Source organism: Anabrus simplex, chromosome 1 (assembly GCF_040414725.1).
Source record: "Anabrus simplex isolate iqAnaSimp1 chromosome 1, ASM4041472v1, whole genome shotgun sequence".
Classification (NCBI taxonomy): Eukaryota; Metazoa; Arthropoda; class Insecta; order Orthoptera; family Tettigoniidae; genus Anabrus; species Anabrus simplex.
Window position 1 is genome coordinate 781274895 of NC_090265.1, and position 19752 is coordinate 781294646.

Genomic DNA, 19752 nt, shown 5'->3' on the forward strand with positions numbered 1-19752 from the left:
AACCCAGTTAGAAGCCTAGATTTCTCCTCCAGAAGAATATGGTAGTATGAAGAGGTGAAGTCTACCGATATGAAGAGTTTCATCCCTCGAAATTTCCTTAGAACCTCTTTTATGGCAGGTGCCTGGTCTCTCTCATGATTAACTTACGGTTTACCTCGCGAGTATCCAAGCAAATCCTGAGGGAACCGTCTCGTTTGTTTACTATGACCAGAGAACTAAGAAAAGGCGTACTAGCTTTCATGATGATCCCATCTCTTTCCATATATTCGATCAATTTTTCTACCCTGGAATGAAATTTCTCCGGAATCGGATATGGCCTTTTCTTAAAAGGAATCCAGTCAGTTGCCACCAATGAATACTTGAAATCAGGAATTTGTCCAGGTTTATCGTCGAAAAGGTTTTTGTACTTGAATAGTAAATTCCGAAGTTGCTCTTTCTCTTTGTCTAACCCATGAGCTAAATTTACTTTTTAATTTATGAAATCAAGTGGGTGTGTTCGGTTTTCGCCCTCTTCAACGATGTCATCCAGAGCCTGATGAATTTCTTCTGCGGCCTCCTGGTCTTCTTTTTCCCACGATGTTACGGCGCTATTTATGTGGAACACATCCTGGTCAGTGACGTCAGCTGGATTCATTACTGCAGTTTCGGATGACTCTTCCATACGGAATAATATTTGGTTGGAGTCCAAGTCAATATTGGCGTGGTAGGATGTTAGAAAATCCACTCCCGGGATAATATTAAATTTAATGTTGGTCATGGCCAAAAATATGTTAGGGAACTTGGTATTTCCGATTTCCACGTCGAGAAGTGTCTGCTGTTTACAAGTTCCTGTTTTATCGGGGATGATTCCCTTAATTTTAACATGCGAGACCGGAATAATAGGAATCTCGTGTCTATCTTTCAAGTCATTCATAAATGATGTTGAAATCACACTAATAGTGGAGCCAGTGTCAACCAAACACTTTACTCTGACACCGCAAACTCTGGCTAAAATTATGGGCAACATCCTTGTATTTTTTCTACTAGAGTCCAGGTTCTCTTCTAACAAATCCTCCGATTTGGTCATCCACGAGTCTATTTGTACAATAAACCATTCCTTCGTGACGTCAATACTACAAGGGCTAGAATTCGAACAATCATTTACTGGCTTAATGGATGTTTTTTTTAATAGCCCCTTGGCTATTTTCTTCCTTTTCATGATGTTCCCGGTCTTCTTTCTGTTTTGCTTTCTGATATTCTAAACTCTCTGCTCCTACGATGTCTGGGTTCACATCTTGATCGTGGATAGCGTGACGCCATTTAGATCTTTCTTCATTGGCTTGTCGTAATTCCTGAATATATTTATCCTTTTCTTCCTGCCTCCAGTTTATTTTTCTTCCTTCCACTCGGCGATTTTCATTCTCTCTCCTCCATCTCCCTCGTGGGTTTTCGTAAGGTCTACGTCGTACATTCCTCCTGTAGTAGTTTCTATCTTCGTCACTCCTGTATCCGGACTTAGGGGAACAGTCTCTTGGTAATGTTTCTTTTGTATTGCAGCCACTGTCTCTCCCTTGGTCGTTTGAAACTCTGCCGTCAGCTCTCGCGACTGTAGTCAGCAACACCTGTTGTTCCTGGCCAAGGCTACGTCTGGGCAGCTCCCTTGAAGTTAAATCGAGCTGTCTAATAAGTATTGCTTCCGCCTGAATTGCCGTCTGAACGTTCGAAGCTATCATTATGCGCTGAATATCAGCTGGAAGTTGTCTTATTATGACTCTTACAACTTCAGCTTCTGAAGGTGCATATCTAGCTCCTTAAGTTTACGTAATTGACTCGCGAAGTAATCTGCAAAACGTGTAGGTGTGGAGCAAATCTCTTCGCATAGAGCTCTGTTTTCAAGTTGTTCTGTAAGTCAAAATTCCAATATTTATCCAAGAATGCTTTCTTAAATCCCTCAAAATCCTCAAATGAATATTTGAACGCTGTAAACCAGGTTAAAACAGAATTTTCCAAATGACGTTCAGTGACCCTTAATTGGCGTCTGGAGGTACTTTAGTATCTCTAAAAAATTCCTGAAGTTCGCGAATGAAGCTCTTAGGAGTGATGCCTTTAACATTATTAAACTTCTTCAGCTGGTCCTCATGCAATCTAATAATATTGACAATTTGAGTTTGTCCTGAAATATTCGCTGAATTTACTCCACTGTTGTCCTGAATTAAGGAAGGATTAGTGTTATTCATGGGATTAGCCACGTTCATCCTACTGTCTACTTTCGGAGTTGACGGCGGGACTTCTCCACATACACGCTTTCCAAGTTGACCTTGCCTCTCCAGTAACGTAGATGTAACAATGTTATGGCTCTCACCCTGAAGTTTAATCATCTTAAGCTCTTCGGCAAGTTCTTTAATTCCTCCCTGAAGTTCACGTTTAGACGCTTCTGACTCAGCTTTAACTTCATTGATTTCCTTGACCATTTTCGTTTTCATTTCCTTAAGACCTGTCTGTGTTTCTTCAATAGTCTCGTAAAAGTACTGTAAACTTTCTGAGGTGGTGACTTGAGAAACCTTTATTTCTGCTATCACGCCCCTTTCCACTTGTTTCAAAGTTTCATAAAGATTGGTAAATTTCTTACCCCAAGCTGTCTTAGTTGCTGCAAGATCTTCCGCATTACAAGTAATGAAAATCATTTTATTTTCCGTATTGAAAGAATCTCAATAATAATATAAGAGAATTTATTGGGCTCCAACCTATTCAATACATTACAGGATGTTAACATTTTTAGTTAAACATCGTTAAAATGGAGACATGTTTCGCCCTCCATGTCGGGCATCATCAGTCATATCAAAGCACCTCAAAATTAAACCAGACGTCTGGTTGGAAATTATGAACATAATATGTAAGAAAGAATACATTAAAAAACACGTACAAAGTCCTATCCTAAACGAAATAACAATAGACTAGTTACACATAGTAAAATACGCTAGTGGTTTCTTAATATTAAAATGAGGCCATCATATGCACAGTATAAAAATGAAAGTAATCAAAGTCTATATGATATTGAGTTCGATGGTAGTTCTACGTAGTATATACAAATGTTGGCAAAATAAAACACAATTTATAATTACTGTACACTTATTTATAATTGTTAAAATTGATGAGGTAAAACATTCCAATTTGTCTACTTGTAATTTGGCTCCAACCAAAATAATTCGCCCTAGGATTCATGAGGTAGTCAACTCCGTTGGTCACTCTCTATTTGAATGGAGTGCACAGTGCAAGTGAACAGCTTTTGTTGATTATAAAATGAGGCTGTGCTAAGACAGAGTTCAAACAACACCGGCTTCAAATGAAGACAGTTAAAAACATCATTAGGTTCTTCCTAGTTGACTAAAGGTTTGCGTATATTTTGTTGTTGAAGTGTGGGAAAGTCAGTTGTTGGTTGAATGGGCAACGGTCGAAAATGCAATCGGTGTTTGAGCTGTCCTACATATGAGGGAAATCTGAAAATGGAGGATTTGTCTTAATTAGTTAAGTGAAATGACGGAAAAAGAGAAAAAAAGGGGAAATCATTGAGAAATGAAAGATGTGAAAGTTAAAACTTACCTTGAAAGCTGTTGAGCTGTTACCTAATTGTTAGGAGGTTTGTGGAGCACTGGCTGTCGCTAATGTCCTGCTCCTCGTGTTGTACGTGTGACGTCCTAGAGGAGGGTAGTGGATTTGAGAAGGCGGGGCTGTGGGTATGTGATTGCCGCTTGGGGAGGAGTTGTGTGTATTGGAGGGAGAATAGGGGCGTGATGAGTTGAGCGGCTTAGTGGGGGTGCTTGGAGAGCTTGTTTTGAGGATGTTAACAAGTCTTTTGTCTTTCAGATTTAAACTATTGAGTGAAAATATTAATTGTTCGTAAAGAGGGCTTTGGTTGTCTATTGGATCATTTAAATTTTTATTCTTATTATATTTTTGGTCCAAAAAAATGTATAAATTTTCGAACTCGGTCATGAGCCTGCCTTTATCTACTCTTTTTAAAATTTGGAGATCCTGTTCGATTGTGGTAAAGCTATGTCCGGTGTCTTTCATATGGATGCTCATGGCTGAGTGTTTATTGTGCTTTTGGGCATTGAAATGTTCTGCATATCTAATTGCAAAGCTTCTACCAGTTTGACCGATATATGAACTGTTACATTCAGCACATTTCAGTCTATAAATGCCAGAGCCCGAAAAATGTATTGTTGTCCGAGTATATCTTATTGTGGTTGAAAAATAGCTTTTGATTAGAATTATGGGTCTTATAGGCTACTCTAATATCATGTTTTTTTAAAGGGGTAGCAATTTGATGTATAATGGGGTTAATGTAGGTGAATGATGCATATTTAGGCTTATTAATTTTTATTGGGGAGAGGTTTGTGGCCAATTTCAATTTCACTTTATTGATTATTTTCTGTATGATTGAGGGATTGTATCCATTGAAAACAGCTATTTCTTTTATGGTACTTATTTCTTTTTTTTAAATTGACGGTTGACATGGGAATTTTTAACGCTCTGTACACTAAACTGTAAAATGAGGCTTTTTTGTGCGATTGTGGGTGAAGAGAATTTTGTTTTATGGTTGTGGGAGTGAATAAGGGTTTTCTGTGAATCTGGAAATCGAAATTGTTTAAGGTCCTGGTGATTGTAATGTCTAAAAAATTGATGAAATTATTGTCCTCATCTTCTTTAGTAAACTTGATGCAATTATCAAGGCTGTTTAAGTAAGTTAGTATGTCTTCACTATTGTTGCAGCTTCTGTCTATTATTGCTAGTGTGTCATCGACATAGCGTAGCCAAAGAGACAAACCATTAATGCTGTTTGTTATTTTACTATTTTCGAGGTTGTCCATATAAATTTCGGCGAATATTCCCAAAATGGGATCACCCATAGCTAGACCTTCTTGTTCGTATATATTATTATTGAACGTAAAATAATTGTTATGAAGGACGAAGGTTAGTAATTGTAAGCATTCTTCTATTTCTAACTGACTTGAGGAGCTGTGTTTAGAAAGATTAGTTCGTATGATTTTGATAGTTTTTTTAGCGGGAATGTTCGAGAACATATTGGTAATGTCAAATGAGCACATTGTGTGGTTAGGCTGCAAATTAAATTTATTTAAAGTTTCGCATAATTCTATTGAGTTTTTAATAGGGTGTTTATTGTGAAATGTGAAGTGTTTCTTAAGGAATTTTTGGAGGAACTGAGAAGTTTTGTACGTTGGGCTATTTCGGCTATTTATGATGGGTCGAATGGGAACGTCATTTTTATGTATTTTTGGCAGTGATCTGACGGTGGGTAATTTGGGATTCATGTTGATGAGTTTTTGATGTTCGTGTTCATTAAATAAAAAAGGTGAATTTTTTAGGAGTGTTTTTAAATTACGCTGAGTTTTTAAGATAGGATCTTTTGAAATTATTGAGTAAGAATTATCGGAAAAGAAATCCTCCGTTTTTTGGATGTAGTCGTGTTTATTCATTAGGACTACGGCATTGCCTTTGTCGGCTTTCGTTACTATAACATTATTGGTGTCTACCTTTTTTCTTAATTCGTGGGTTTGTTTGAGAACGGTGAAATTATTGATGTTGGAAACTTCTTTTACAAGGGTGGGTAATTTCTTTTTTATCTCATATCTCACATCATTTTGTCTGTCGAAGGGAATTTGTTTATTTATGTTGGATTCAACTTCAGCTATTGTGGTAATTATGTCCCCGGCTTTATTTGGACTAGGCCAATTATATTTTAGGCCTTGGTCAAAGAAATTGATTTCATTATCTGAAAATGTGGTGTCAGATAAATTGATGGTGGTTGGAGTGTTTTTCCATGAGGGGGTGAAAGTTTCTCTATTTTTGTTTTGGTTTATGGATTTAGGTTTCTCTTCTAATAGACATGTCAACTTGTGGTCTAAGGTTTTTTGTTTTTTGTCTAATATGTTCTGCAATTTACATGCAATGTGTCTTTGGTATGAGCTCCATTCGAGAGGTGATAATGACTGAGCAGTGATCAAATGTTCCCGGTAAAGCTGCAGGTTTAGTAGGGATTTTTTTCTATACATTAGTTTAATTTCATTTCTAAGCCAGATGGTGTTGACTTTATTTTGGGCGTCTTTAGATTTGAGTGTTGGAATGTTTTTCCTTTGAGTTGATTTTAAGAAATTCGGCACCAGACCTAATCTTAAACATTCTTTTAAGAATAAGATATCTTTTGAAATTTTACCGATTTTGATTTTGAGGTTTTGATATCTATTTTTATTTTTATTAGCCTGGTTGGCTTTATCATTACAAGTAATGAAAATCATTTTATTTTCCGTATTGAAAGAATCTCAATAATAATATAAGAGAATTTATTGGACTCCAACCTATTCAATACATTACAGGATGTTATCATTTTTAGTTAAACATCGTTAAAATGGAGACATGTTTCGCCCTCCATGTGGGGCATCATCAGTCATATCAAAGCACCTCAAAATTAAACCAGACATCTGGTCCTCAGCTCAAGTTCGGTCAGCCGAGATCGGACACTTGCAAGTACTGTGATAAGTTGTACGTAAAACAGCTTGCAGCTGAGACACCCGAGAAGACAGAGAAGATATACAGAGAGAGTGAACTCCATCATAGGAAGGCTGAGAAAGGCTACACAGCATTAGCAAATGACACAATTTGTGCAAAGGAAAATTCGAACGTCATTGTGCTGTGCATTGACCTGCAACAAGTTATATTTTTACCCAAACTCACTCACAGTTCAATGTTCCATCAATGCCAGCATTCGTGCTACAACATGGCTGTTCACAATGCAGGTACAGGTGGAACGAATATGTTCGTATGGAATGAGACTATTGGAAAAAGAGGTTCCAACGAAGTTGCATCCTGCCTCTTAAAATATGTGAGGTCTCACTTCTCCATTCTTACCCCTCATACCGAAAGGAAATTAATCCTTTGGTCCGACAGATGTGTTGGACAGAACAACAACTGGCGGATTGTGTCTCTACTGCTCTACTTAATTTGACTGGGCTATTTTACTACAGCTGAACAAAAATTCCTTGTATCGGGACATTTATTTCTACCGTGCGACAGGGACTTTGCCCTCTTGGAACGGAAACTTCGTTTGAGTTCAGTGCAAATTCCAACTCAACTATTGGAAATATTTGCCACTGCGAGACCATCAAATCCCTTTGAAGTGACAATGATGAGCAGAGACGACTCTTTTGATTTTGGACACGTTGAAAAAGGGATAAAGAGAGACCCACACCTCAAAATAGCTACAGTAATGTGGCTTCAGTTAAGTACAGATGACTGTAATTCCATACGTGTGCGTAAAACTCACAATGTGTTCGAGCCGTGGAATTCGCACCACTTAGTTTCACTCAAGAAAAGGAATGCGATCACGAAATCCCTAATTATACCAGAGGAACTACCTAAGGCGTATCACATGCCCTTACCCCTCAGAGAGGAAAAGAAAAAAGACTGACATGCTGCGGAATATCTTGCCAGAACATAGGAGTTACTATGAAGGTATTTTGTCTTTGTAAATGTGAACTGTGGCTAATGATTTTAGTGATTGCTATTTTACACCCTCTTTGGGCAATATATTCTGTGTTTATTGTAATTTTTTTCTATTATTCTTTGTGTTTTTGTTGTTTTTAGCTCTAAATAAACTTATGCAACCATGAACATGGACAATGTTTTTTGATATATTGTGACCTTTTAATGAAAGGAGGAGAAATAAAAACATTTTTTGTGCATAAAATAGCCCATGTTGGAATATCTATCCGCTATGACATCTAAATCAGCCAGTATGAGCAACTATCGGTTGGTTCTCAATAAACGGTACTTGTTTGGGTAAAAATAAGTGAGCCACTTAGATCCCTCTTCCACATTTTTTTTCCTTTTGTTATAAATAATTTCTTTTGGACGTAGTTGGTGGACTGTCTAATTGTCTCAATCAACATACTAGTTATCAATCTGCACATAATGGCACAATTTTTACCTAAATTAGGTTTAACTATGTTTTTCGCAATTTACTCATAATACAGTTTTTGGTGGATAGGCCCCTATTCGGCGCACCGCTTCAATTAATACGTTCAGAACAGTATTTTTCAAGTTGAAATTGTGTTTGTATATTTGTAAATATGCATATATGTGTGTGTGTTTATACTTCTTGCAGTCTTATGTTGATGTCTGTCTTATTTGGCATAGTGTATTCAAAACTGCATGATGAGCAATATGTGATGTGATTAAACAGTATGATATTACTTCAACTGTTGTTGTGTGCAATTTAACCAATTATGCCTATTTTTAACCAATTTGCTAAAAAACGCTACATTTCAGAAATACAGATGCTACAAAACGCTAAATTTGAAAATCAAAACGCTAAATCTCTGATTTTTAAATGCTATAAACCACGAACTCTAGTGATTGGTAAATGTGGGCAGGATATGGAAGCTAATGGGAATGGGAAGCATTTGCTGGACTTATGTGCTAGTATGGGTTTAGCAGTTACAAATACATTCTTCAAGCATAAGGCTATTCACCGCTACACATGGGAAGCTAGGGGTACCAAATCCATAATAGACTATATCTTGACCGCCTTTGAATTCAGGAAATCTGTTAGGAATGTACGAGTTTTCCGAGGATTTTTCGATGATACAGGCCACTATCTAATCTGTAGTGAACTAAGTATCTCTAAGCCTAGGGTAGAGAAAGTGAAATCTGTCTGCAAACGAATAAGGGTAGAAAATCTCCACGATGAGGAAATTAGACAGAAATACATGGGTATGATAACTGAGAAGTGTCCGACTCGCTGGCTGAATGGTCAGCGTACTGGCCTTCGGTTCAGAGGGCCCCGGGTTTGATTCCTGGCCGGGTCGGGGATTTTAACATTCACTGGTTAATCCCAATGGCTCGGGGCCTTGTGTTTGTGCTGCCCCCAACATCCTTGCAACTCACACACCACACATAACACTATAGTCAATCACAATAACACGCAGTTACCTATACATGGCAAATGCCACCCACCCTCATCGGAGGGTCTGCCTTACAAGGGCTGCACTTGGCTAGAAATAGCCACACGAAATTATTATTACTGAGAAGTTTCGAAGAGTAAACAGTAAGCAGGTTCAGGATATAGAAAGAGAATGGGTGGCATACAGGGATGCTGTAGTAGAAACAGCAAGGGAATGCCTAGGAAAAACTGCGTGTAAAAATGGGAAAAGGCAAACATCTTGGTGGAATGATGAAGTGAGAGCAGCTTGTAAACATAAAAAGAAGGCTTATCAGAAATGGCTCCAAACAAGGACCGAGGCAGACAGGGAATTGTATGTAGATGAAAGAAACAGAGCAAAACAAATATTATTTTGTTGAATCAAAAAAGAAGTCGTGGGAAGATTTTGGTAATAACCTGGAAAGGCTAGGTCAAGCAGCAGGCAAACCTTTCTGGACAGTAATAAAGAATCTTAAGAAGGGAGGGAAAAAGGAAATTAACAGAGTTTTGAGTAATTCAGGTGAAATCATAATAGATCGCAGAGAATCACTGGAGAGGTGGAGGGAATATTTTGAACATCTTCTCAACGTAAAAGGAAATCTTCCTGGTGGTGTTGCGAACAGCCAAGTTCATGGGGAGGAGGAAAATGATGATGGTGAATTTACGCTTGAGGAAGTGGAAAGGATGGTAAATAAACTCCATTGTCATAAAGCGCAGGAATAGATGAAATTAGACCTGAAATGGTGAAGTATAGTGGGAAGGCAGGGATGAAATGGCTTTATAGAGTAGTAAGATTAGCATGGAGTGTTGGTAAGGTACCTTCAGATTGGACAAAAGCAGTAACTGCACCCATCTATAAGCAAGGGAACAGGAACGATTGCAACAACTATCGACATATCTCACTTATTAGTACACGAGTCAAAGTATTCACTGGCATCTTGGAAGGGAGGGTGCGATCAGTCATTGAGAGGAAGTTGGATGAAAACCAGTGTGGTTTCAGACCACAGAGAGGCTATCAGGGTCAGATTTTAAGTATGCGCCAGGTAATTGAAAAATGCTACGAGAGAAATAGGCAGTTGTGTTTATGTTTCGTAGATCTAGAGAAGGCATATGACAGGGTACCGAGGGAAAAGATGTTCGCTATAATGGGGGACTATGGAATTAAAGGTAGGTTATTAAAATCAATCAAAGGCATTTATGGTGACAATTGGGCTTCAGTGAGAATTGATATTAGAATGAGTTCTTGGTTCAGGGTACTTACAGGGGTTAGACGAGGCTGTACTCTTCCACCTTTGCTGTTCGTAGTTTACATGGATCATCTGCTGAAAGGTATAAAATTGCAGTAAGGGATTCAGTTAGGTGGAAATGTAGTAAGCAGTCTGGCTTAGGCTGGCGACTTGGTCTGAATGGGAGATTGTGCCAAAAGCCTGCAGTCTAATACCTTGGAACTTGAAAATGGGTGCAATGAGTATGGTATGAATATTAGCCTTTCGAAGACTAAATTGATAATACCAATATAAATGGTCCGTTTTTGGACATTATAAATTTTCCAGCTAACTCATTCCTGGTTGCCAGCGTTTCGCCCCCGTGTGCTAGGCTGGGCTCATCAGTTGGTAACTAGCACACCTACCAAGACGCTGGATAGTGCATACCGTGGAGGCCACTGCGTAGGCTAATTGTAGCCACCGCAGTGCCAATGCACTATGAGAGACATTGTCTCATTATCAAAAATTGATGCCTGCTTAGCCATCAGATGATGTAGATGTTGATTCCGATAGGGAATCAGAAATAATTGTTCCGAATGAGTAAATTTATAATACGAATATAAATGGTCCGTTATTGGACATTATAAATTTTCCAGCTAACTCATTCCTGGTTGCCAGCGTTTCGCCCCCGTGTGCTAGGCTGGGCTCATCAGTTGGTACCTAGCACACCTACCAAGACGCTGGATAGTGCATACCGTGGAGGCCACTGCGTAGGCTAATTGTAGCCACCAGCAGTGCCAATGCACTATGAGAGACATTGTCTCATTATCAAAAATTGATGCCTGCTTGGCCATCAGATGATGTAGATGTTGATTCCGATAGGGAATCGGAAATAATTGTTCCAAATTAGTAAATTTATAATACCAATATAAATGGTCTGTTATTGGACATTATGAATTTTCCAGCTAACTCATTCCTGATTGCCAGCGTTTCGCCCCCGTGTGCTAGGCTGGGCTCATCAGTTGGTAACTAGCACACCTACCAAGACGCTGGATAGTGCATACCGTGGAGGCCACTGCGTAGGCTAATTGTAGCCACCGGCAGTGCCAATGCACTATGAGAGACATTGTCTCATTATCAAAAATTGATGCCTGCTTGGCCATCAGATGATGTAGATGTTGATTCCGATAGGGAATCAGAAATAATTGTTCCAAATTAGTAAATTTATAATACCAATATAAATGGTCTGTTATTGGACATTATAAATTTTCCAGCTAACTCATTCCTGGTTGCCAGCGTTTCGCCCCCGTGTGCTAGGCTGGGCTCATCAGTTGGTACCTAGCACACCTACCAAGACGCTGGATAGTGCATACCGTGGAGGCCACTGCGTAGGCTAATTGTAGCCACCGGCAGTGCCAATGCACTATGAGAGATATTGTCTCATTATCAAAAATTGATGCCTGCTTGGCCATCAGATGATGTAGATGTTGATTCCGATAGGGAATCAGAAATAATTGTTCCGAATAATAATTCCCTATCGGAATCAACATCTACATCATCTGATGGCCAAGCAGGCATCAATTTTTGATATTGAGACAATGTCTCTCATAGTGCATTGGCACTGCCGGTGGCTACAATTAGCCTACGCAGTGGCCTCCACGGTATGCACTACCCAGCGTCTTGGTAGATGTGCTAGGTACCAACTGATGAGCCCAGCCTAGCACACGGGGGCGAAACGCTGGCAACCAGGAATGAGTTAGCTGGAAAATTTATAATGTCCAATAACGGACCATTTATATTGGTATTATAAATTTACTAATTTGGAACAATTATTTCCGATTCCCTATCGGAATCAACATCTACATCATCTGATGGCCAAGCAGGCATCAATTTTTGATAATGAGACAATGTCTTTCATAGTGCATTGGCACTGCCGGTGGCTACAATTAGCCTACGCAGTGGCCTCCACGGTATGCACTATCCAGCGTCTTGGTAGGTGTGCTAGTTACCAACTGATGAGCCCAGCCTAGCATACGGGGGCGAAACGCTGGCAACCAGGAATGAGTTAGCGGGAAAATTTATAATGTCCAATAACGGACCATTTATATTGGTATTATAAATTTACTAATTTGGAACAATTATTTCCGATTCCCTATCGGAATCAACATCTACATCATCTGATGGCCAAGCAGGCATCAATTTTTGATAATGAGACAATGTCTTTCATAGTGCATTGGCACTGCCGGTGGCTACAATTAGCCTACGCAGTGGCCTCCACGGTATGCACTATCCAGCGTCTTGGTAGGTGTGCTAGTTACCAACTGATGAGCCCAGCCTAGCATACGGGGGCGAAACGCTGGCAACCAGGAATGAGTTAGCGGGAAAATTTATAATGTCCAATAACGGACCATTTATATTGGTATTATAAATTTACTCATTCGGAACAATTATTTCCAATTCCCTATCGGAATCAACATCTACATCGATTAAATTGATGTCAGTAGGTAAAAAATTCAACAGAAGTGAATGTCAGATTGGTGATACAAAGCTAGAACAGGTAGATAATTTCAAGTATTTAGGTTGTGTGTTCTCCAAGGATGGTAATATAGTAAGTGAGATTGAATCAAGTTGTAGTAAAGCTAATGCAGTGAGCTCGCAGTTGCGATCAACAGTATTCTGTAAGAAGGAAGTCAGCTCCCAGATGAAACTATCTTTACATCCATCGGTCTGTATCCAGACCAACTTTGCTTTATGGGAGCGAAAGCTGGGTGGACTCACGATATCTTATTCATAAGTTAGAAGTGACATGAAAGTAGCGAGAATGATTGCTGGTACAAACAGGTGGGAATAATGGCAGGAGGGTACTCGGAATGAAGAGATAAAGGCTAATTTAGGAATGAACTCGATGGATGAAGCTGTACGCATAAACCGGCTTTGGTGCTGGGGTCATGTGAGGCAAATGGAGGATAGGTTATCTAGGAGAATAATGGACTCTGTTATGGAGGGTAAGAGAAGTAGAGGTAGACCAAGACGACAATGGTTAGACTCAGTCTCTAACGATTTAAAGATAAGAGGTATAGAACTAAATGAGGCCACAGCACTAGTTGCAAATAGAGGATTGTGGCGACGTTTAGTAAATTCACAGAGGCTTGCAGACTGAACGCTGAAAGGCATAACAGTCTATAATGATGATATATGTATGTATGTATAGTACATTTATATATGTATTTTCTTGTAATTTACATAAGTAAATTAAAAAAAATATTGTTAATAAAAGTGGTTTCAACCAGAAAAAGTCAGTCTGTCTTATGTGTAATTCATTCTCGGTTGTTATTGTGGACGTGGACATAATCATCTTGTAAATGAATTTCTGGCAGTGAATTTACACAGCTGCTTCTGTTAAAGAGAACTATTATATCCTACCACCTAACAATACACAAATGTGACTTACAGGCTTTGGTTTTTACTGATCCAAAGCAGATAATTCATTAATTTTTTTTAATTAAACAAAATCCAAACCAAAACCACTATTTAAAAAGGTGTTTCATATGACATAGAATGGCTTGACAACATTTGATGAACTGGTGAATTTGAATTATTTAAAATCAAAAAATGCTTTCCCTGTGAACTTTAATTTTTTGACTAATAATAATAATAATAATAATAATAATAATAATAATAATAATAATAATAATCGTATGGCCTCAGCTACCGTGTGCAGACATTTCAATTTGTCGCCATCTGGCTGTCTGCTTGTCAATTTCGACGTTCCGTTTTACTCTAGGTCCCCACTAGATGGCAGACCGAGTAAACCGAAACTCTCTTGGGCGTCTATGGCTGAGATTTAATGAATTTTGTCGGGTAAACACCAAATGTGTCACCAGAGATCTTTTACATGCCGACATCGTACGACATGGAGTGTCGAATGGACTTTTTTCCGCCCTTCAAAAATCCGACTACCTCTGCCGGGTTTGAACCCGCTATCTTGGGATCCGGAGGCCGACACTCTACCGCTGATCCACAGAGGCAGCTATTTTTTGACTTAACTTGTTATTCCCTAGGATGAGTGAATTAGGTAATACGAGTACCGTTTTGATATTCCGCCGATGCAGTGCTGCGGTCGGCATTCCGTGCATGCGTGCTTTGTACCTGCAACTATTGGCAAGGCTGAGACGCTTACGGCAATAGTCGCCCTTGTGTACGTTTGTTGGCAAGCATCTGAAATGTTTCGCAGATCAAGACTCCCACCGACTGTGAAGTCCGGTCTGTTATTCGTTTCCTGAGTGCAAAAGGTTTGATAGCTATCGATATTCATTGTGAGATCTGTGTAGTTTACGGACCAAACATTATGAGCGATGGAATGGTTAGGAAATGGGTTCGAGCATTTAAAGGTGGCCGCAAAGATGTGCATTATGAAGAACGGAGTGGGCGACCTTCAGTCATTAGTGAAGATTTGGTTCAGGCAGTTGACCGAGCAGTGAGAGAAGCTTTCAAACCATTTGCACTCAGAAAACGAATAACAGACTGGACTTCACAGTCGGTGGGAGTCTCGATCGGCGAGCCATTTCAAATGCTTGCCAACAAACGTACACAAGGGCGACTATTGCCGTAATGGCATCTCAGACTTGCCAATAGATTCAGGTACACAGCGCACATGCACGGAATGCTGACCGCAGCGCGCATCGGCGGAATATCAAAACGGTACTTACTTAAAAAAAACATGCCTCGTAACTATACATCCTGTATAATTTTCAAAATCTGTATTCAACGTTAACAGAGTAACAAAAATAGGATAACATTACTTTTTTTTTTAAGTTTACATGACAAACATTATAATACTTGTGAACTATTCGAAATATCTGAATGTAGAAAATGAAATATACTTAATTTACTTTAAATTTAGATGTATTTTACAGCACATTAACATATTTTATTTATCTTTGCAAGACCTTTGTGTGAAAACAATACTTGAATTTCGAAGACTGAAAATTAATTGTTTAATATTTAGATATTAATGGTGTACTCCATGCATTTCGACAACCTTCTTCCTTCCTTAAACTTATTATTCGCAATATCCACGAACATGAAGCCTAATTCCAATAGTTAACTGAATTGTCTGTATAGCACTGAATATATATACCAGTACCTCACGATGTACGGTATATCAAACTTCACGTCTGTATTTGATAATAGTGTCCTCTCTGGCTCCATGGCTAAATGGTTAGCGTGCTGGCCTTTGGTCACAGGGGTCCCGCGTTTGATTCTCGGCAGGGTCGGGAATTTTCACCATCATTGGTTAATTCCGCTGGCACGGGGGCTGGGTGTATGTGTCATCTTCATCATCATTTCATCCGACTCGTTGGCTGAATGGTCAGCATACTGGCCTTCGGTTCAGAGGGACCCGGGTTTGATTCCCTGCCGGGTCGGGGATTTTAACCTTCATTGGTTAACTCCAGTGGCTCGGGGGCTGGGTGTTTGTGCTGTCCCCAAAATCCCTGCAACTCACACACCACACATAACACTATCCTCCATCACAATAACACGCATTCCTCTACACATGGCAGATGCCGCTCACCCTCATCAGAGGGTCTGCCTTACAAGGGCTGCACTTGGTTAGAAATAGCCACACGAAATTAATTAATTAATCATCATTTCATCCTCATCACGATGCGCAGGCCACCTACGGGCCTCAAATCAAAAGACCTGAACCTGGCAAGCCGAACATGTCCTCGGACACTCCTGGCACTAAAAGCCATATGCCATTTCATTTCAATAGTGTCCTAGTTCTTTTCGTAACTGTCACAGGTGTTTGGACAGACAATGGGGAAGCAAGCAAAATCCTTATGTATTTTTTTTTTTAATTTGCAAAAGTGAAGAAACAAACAACTTGATGAACAATTGAGAAGAAGTTTTGAAATATATTTTCTTAAGTTGTTGTATAAAAAAATTTTCATTCAAGGATATGATGTTAAACTTGTGAATCATTCTAAAATAATCATCATCATCATCATTAAAATTTGTAGTGAAATTTTGTAGGTGTTACGATTTAGTAAAAGTTCTTCAATTAATTCTCTTTTATTATTCTTGTTTTATTTGATTATCTTGGTGTGTATTTACGTTCGTTTCTATTTTTGTGTCTTCTAAATTCATTTACCTGGTTGCTCGATTATGGGGTCCTGTAGACTAAGTAAAATTTTCAAAATTCTGTAATGAGCCTTGTCGTATCTGTCCACCCATATTTGTAAATACTTGAAAATATTGGATGTCATTTGTATTTGTCTTGGGTGCCTTGGGAGGCATTTGTATGTACTGAGACTTAGGACTTTAGGTGCTGAGAGGCCGTTCCTCTCCTGGGAGTACGATACTGGTTCTTATATAGTCTCATTGTCGTGTGATGGAATCAAGAGTACTGAGGTCTTGTTTTGCCCTTTTTCTTTTGCTGATACTGCTTGATTTAGGGGTCATCGCACTGGTGTGTTAGTGTGTATTGTGTTCTTGTACTGTCGTGTGATGGAATCAATAGTATTGAGGTCATGTTGTGCCTTTTTCCTTGGCTGGTACTGCTTGATTTAGGGGTCATCACCCTGGTGTTTCGTGTGTGTTCTTGTATTGTCGTGTGTCAGAGGACAGATAGACCTGGTGATTCTGGTCTGTCATGCTGTAATTTAATATTTCCTGGTATGAAGGTGTTGTTTGTGCCTTTTTATTTCTTATATCAGTGAGTTGGATTTCTGTATGTGCACTCTTGAACTGTTTTCATTTTTCATTTGATTGGCCTTAATGCATTTTAATTTGACTGGTGTGACACATAATATATACTGTAATGTGAGTTTTATCAGTGTTAAAATTTTAAAGTAATGTGTACATGGCATGGTAAAAGGATAGTGACTTACTAAACCCATTTCATAGAATTAATGTGAGTAACATTGCAAGCTAATGTAATTAATGTAACTATCTTCCTGTTTTGAATTTTCTTGTAACGTTCTAAATTTAACCTCCTATTTTTCTTTTTTTTTAATGTTGGGTAATTAAGAATGCACATGGTAAATTAATTTGAAGTAAATTTTAGGTGAGGATATGGGTAGTACGTTATGTGCCCTAATGGTAAGGTTGTATATGTGTAGTACTTCAGTCAATGAAGGTCTAGTTGGGGTGATTTATTACTTGGAGGATGTTTTCTCTTTTATGCTGACCTGTCATACCTTTAGTGTTTGAAAAGGTTGATTGTGAATGGTGTATAATGGGATTGGGTGAATTGTAATGTGTCGTGCTGTATCCTCAGTAACATATGTTTTAAATTTTCCTGGTAAATTTCTTTTATTAAGTTTTTGCTTGTGTAAAATCTTGGTTTCTTTCTGTAAATTTGTGGGTCAGGGTAAACTCCAGTAAATTTTATTTTTTTAATCTTTCTTCATTTTGAAATTTTGAAATAGGCCTGTGGGTTGGGGAATCCCTAAGTCATAGCATGGGAGGAGATCTCCCTAAGGAATTTTGTGGAGTCACCAGTTAGATGCCTCAAAGTGTATTTAATTAAGTAAAGAGCACAAAAATATCACCCTTAAAACTCCTCATTTTAGTCCTTCTTTCGTCAAGATCTTGTAAGGGCTATGGCCTTGCTTCACATATCCCCTGTTCTGCTGCGGATCGATTTCTGTTCCAGTGGCTGCGATACTGGGTCCATCCTGTGTCTCTAGTGCCAGTTGGAGGGCACACTGATTCTCACAACAGCTAACATCCGATGCTGGGCTCGAGTGGCCTGTGGCTTGAGTTCCTGTTTGTGGGAGTTACCCTGTGCTGCGCCTGACTTGACTGGAGTGGAGTCGCCTGTTTCCAGACATTTTGCTGTATGGGTGAGCTTAAGTGAAAATTCGAGGCTGACCATGGTTGGACTGAATGAGTATGTGGTTGTTGACAATGGCCGTGCCAACAGCAACATCATACAACATTACCACTGGTCAATTGGTAACTTTTCAACCAGCAAGGTGTGTGAAAAATAAATCCTCCAACTAGCTTGTTAATTGAGGGTTTAATTTGCAAGCATAGCTCGTAGTTAAAGGGGAAGTGGTTCACAGGTGTTTGAACAGATAATGGGGAAGCAAGCAAAATCCTTATGTATTTTTTTAAATTTGAAAAAGTAAAGAAACAAAAACTTGATGAACAATTGAGAAGAAGTTTTGAAATTTATTTTCTTAAGGTATTGTATTAAAAAAATGTCATTCAAGGATATGGACACCGACTTTATTGTTGGAAGAATCTTGATTGAGGTAATATTTTTGACCTATGAAGAAATGTTAAATTTCATGTCAAACTTGTGAATCATACTATAGTGCCACGTGTGGCTTTGGTAAGGAATTGCGAGATGTTCCTGTGTCATCATCAAGAAGTTACTAGAAAAGCTTTGTGATAGGCCAAAATAACAAAGTTTCTTATTGGCCAGTATATTACCACAGAATATATTACACAGAATATTACATACAAATTTCTGTGTCCCCATTGGTTATTTCGTGATTGGACGATTTCTGGCCTCGCTGGCTTCATGTATGCAATGCGTGTGTTCTGGGTCTTTTCCATCGGACCGACCTGAAGAGTGCATGCGCTCGGGGTCTACCCCGTGTGGGGGTCCCCGGACTCTCACGATAACCACTAAATTCTTAAGTTTGAGTTAATTTCCTTTTTTTCGTGTTTCAGCCCTTTTCTCATTTAATGTAACTTTCTGTGATAATGTAAGTTCGTTTTGCATATCGGAGTTTCCACCCTAGACTTCCACAATCACCAACTTAGGGTTTTCTGAATGTCTGTGCCTCAACAAACAGTCATAGCATCTTGTTTTCGGACATGATTCTCTTTTTTTGTTCTGAAATTTGTAAATACATACATACATACATTTTTTTTTTTTTTTTTTGCTAGTTGCTTTACGTCGCACCAACACAGATAGGTCTTATTGCGATGATGGGATAGGAAACGGCTAGGAGTTGGAAGGAAGCGGCCGTGGCCTTAATTAAGGTACAGCCCCAGCATTTGCCTGGTGTGAAAATGGGAAACCACAGAAAACAATTTTCAGGGCTGCCGACAGTGGGGTTCGAACCTACTATCTCCCGAATACTGGATACTGGCCGCACTTAAGCGACTGCAGCTATCGAGCTCGGTACATACATTATCATTAAAGACTGTTATGCCTTTCAGCGTTCAGTCTGCAAGCCTCTGTGAATTTACTAAATGTTGCCACAATTCTCTATTTGCAACTAGTGCTATGGCCTCATTTAGTTCTATACCTCTTATCCTTAAATCGTTAGAAACTGAGTCTAACCATCATCGTCTTGGTTTACCTCTACTTCTCTTACCCTCCATAACAGAGTCCATTATTCTCCTAGGTACCCTATCATCCTCCATTCGCCTCACATGTAACCTATGTAAATATAATCAACATAAATTTAACTGTCTTTGAGTTCGCCTCATCCTGCCTCAACTTCTCTGTTAAAGTTTTGTACATCCTATCTGAAGAGCTTGAGTATTTAACTGTACGTCAGTATGTTTTTCAGTTCAGTGTTCTTAAGTTTTATTTTCTACGTT

At 39.0% G+C, this 19752-nt stretch overlaps 1 protein-coding gene across 7 annotated transcripts in view; it reads right to left on the minus strand.

Moving 5' to 3' along the window:
• LOC136873410 (mitochondrial transcription rescue factor 1) overlaps positions 1-19752 on the minus strand; it is a 155657-nt gene that overhangs the window by 47284 nt on the left and 88621 nt on the right. The gene's annotated exons all lie outside the window — the stretch shown is intronic.